Here is a 2,916-nt window from a genome sequence, read left to right as displayed (position 1 = left end):
TTTAATAGGTACCTTTTGTAAATATACAAAATTTGTAACATTTAATGTTAAATATTCTTAGCATGTATCTATGGTGAACCTCGGGAAAAAGAATTCCCGACCACAGGACGTAACACAAAAAATCTGAAATCTCTATTTAATACGCAGGTTACCCTCTAAAAATCTTCCCACTTAAAAATTATTACGTCACGTATAAACGGTAATTTAGTGGTCCATCATTATTTATTTTTTTTGTACACCTTTAAAATTATTAATAACAACCGAACTGCCCTTTATAGACTATGTAACTACTCTGATTCTAATGATTCCCAACAAATGTGTATTCTGATCATTTTTAATGTTTTGATAAAAGATAGTAGTTGTAATAAATAATAGGAAAAAAATCGCTATTCGTTTCGTTACATTATATCGTTGTAAGTACCGCTGTCTACTATACATTGTCGTTTTATTCAGAGGCGTATTTAGGCACAGGCCTAGAGCGGTCACATTGAAGGGCGGCAAATTTCAACGATTTTTTTTTAAAAATTGTAAAAAGTATTTTTAATTTGATTCAATCAAACTTAACTAATTTTTTGTTCACTCAAAATTAAACGTTTATTTATATATACCTACAACTTTACTATATTATACACTAACGCAACACAGTACGAGCACATAGATAATATAACATACACGCATTCAATGCTGGTTCGAATTCTCATAATAAAGATAGACAAACAAACAGTATAGTTTATCGTTATAAAATGACAGGGAAATAAAATTCCCACTTATCGTCATGGAGCTCCACAAGCTTATTTCTTTAAGTGTTTCAGAAATAATAGAATTTGACAATAAGTTACAAGAATGTTACAAAGATGATGTTGAAAAAGTATTTTCAACAGAATGTAAACATTTTAGATCTTATTTGGAATCTTCAAATAAACAAATGAATTGCATGTCTCCTCTGCAAATGTGTAAATTATTACGAGAAGATTCGAAGTAAGAGAAGACTCCGAAAGTGCACTAGCCAATCGCGTGGATGCACGTTGTAGTTACAATAACCTTACTTCACCTTTTGCCATGGCATCATCAGGTGTCATCGTCGTTGATCTGGACGCTTTATTGAATGAGCACAATGAATTGTTGAAATTATTCAAATCACACATGCACAAATTACAAAGTGACAATCACGCAATATTGTCATCAATCCTGATAAAACACCAGCTGGAGAGCACATTCGTAGATTCGATGCACCTGTAGTTGACGACGTTGCTGGAATCATGTTTGGCGACCGTACAGCTACACGAGAAATCGTGATTCGAAGAAGAAATAATAATATTGAGTTAATTGCTGATACACACCGTTCATACGATGCTCTCCAATATCCGCTAATGTTCTGGAAAGGACAAGACGGATATTGCATAAATATTAAACAACGGGATCCCGTAACAGGCACTTCATTCATTGTGAACATCATTACTTAATTTGAATTAATATTTATGAATATATTATTACAGGAGACGAAACAAACAAGAACGTTAGCTCGAAAGCTTATTATGCGTATCGTATGATGATTAGACGCGGTCAGGACAACGTCATTCTACGGTGTCGCGAGCTTTGCCAACAATTCGTGGTCGACATGTACGTGAAGATAAAGAGCGAACGACTACGATATTTACAACATAATCAACAAAAGCTGCGTGTGGAGGAATACATTCACTTGCGAGACGCTATTCTGTGCAACGCCGACACCACCGAAATCGGTAACTCTATCATTCTATACCTTCATCGTACATAGGCAGTCCACGTCATATGCAAGAATACAGCCAGGATACTCTAACTTACGTGCACGAATACGGCCGACCATGTTTATTTATCACGTTCACATGTAATCCAAAATGACTGGAGATAACATCTTTGTTATTGCCACTTGCCATGACAAAATGCAATACATCGTCATGTCATTACGGCACGTGTGTTCAAACAAAAATTAAAGTCTTTAATGAGTTTCATTACAAAATTACATGTATTCGGTCCCACACGTTGCTGGATGTATTCAGTTGAATGGCAAAAACAAGGATTACCTCATACACACATTTTGGTTTGGTTAATCGACAAAATACGTCCTGAAGAAATCAATAGTATTATAGTATTCAAAAAAATTAATATTTGGTGTTTTGTTATTTTTATGGGCCGTCATCTTTCCCAGTGCTCCATTCATCTCTCAGTCATATACCAGTATACGACATTCCCACACACTTACAATAAAAAAAAAAAAAACACAAATCATTGTAAAATCAATATATTCATCACTTCGTTCAGAATCTAAAATAGTTTAAAATGTATATAATTTATAAAAATATATTTGTATATGTTATCAATAAAGAACTTTGTAATTTACTCATTCATTGCAGACTATGTTTTATCCTTAATCCCGAGGGTTATTAATTATTATTAGTGACATTATATGAATATTAATTTGTCATTCTCAATAGTTTACTATACGCTATGATCTTCAAAACCACTAATAAACTACAAATAAAAAATTATTTTCTCATAGGTACATAATAACTAATAAGTAATAACACTATACACGGCCTACGAAAATGCCAAAAAACTAACTAATACGCGGGCAACGCCGCGTCGGGACAGCTATATACTATATAATTAATATTTGTATACTAAACGGGCTGCATCATAGATCCATGTCAGTGCATGATTATCAATGTATTATTTGGTATAGGATTCACTACAGGTCTATTTTCTTCTACATTCAGTCACGCTCCCTCGATATTATGGTTAGTAATTACCATTGTCTATAGCCATTCTTGAATACCTGTCTATGATGGTGAATGCAGGGGTATAGGTAATACGGTATAGAATTATATTTAGGCTCCTAATGTAGGTATACGTTACCACGGTATACGCTCGCGTAAT

The 2,916-nt window shown here is 33.7% G+C and overlaps 1 pseudogene; it reads left to right on the top strand.

Moving 5' to 3' along the window:
* Positions 1–775: 775 nt before the first annotated feature.
* On the top strand, positions 776–1,777 carry LOC149060767 (uncharacterized; annotated as a pseudogene).
* The last annotated feature ends 1,139 nt before the right edge of the window (positions 1,778–2,916 follow it).

The sequence above is a fragment of the Diuraphis noxia genome, unplaced genomic scaffold (genome assembly GCF_037042655.1).
Source record: "Diuraphis noxia isolate RWA-SAM2 unplaced genomic scaffold, SU_Dnox_SAM2 contig0001, whole genome shotgun sequence".
Lineage (NCBI taxonomy): Eukaryota > Metazoa > Arthropoda > Insecta > Hemiptera > Aphididae > Diuraphis > Diuraphis noxia.
The sequence above is the reverse complement of the archived record's forward strand: the minus strand, read 5'-3'. Positions and strand labels throughout refer to the sequence as shown.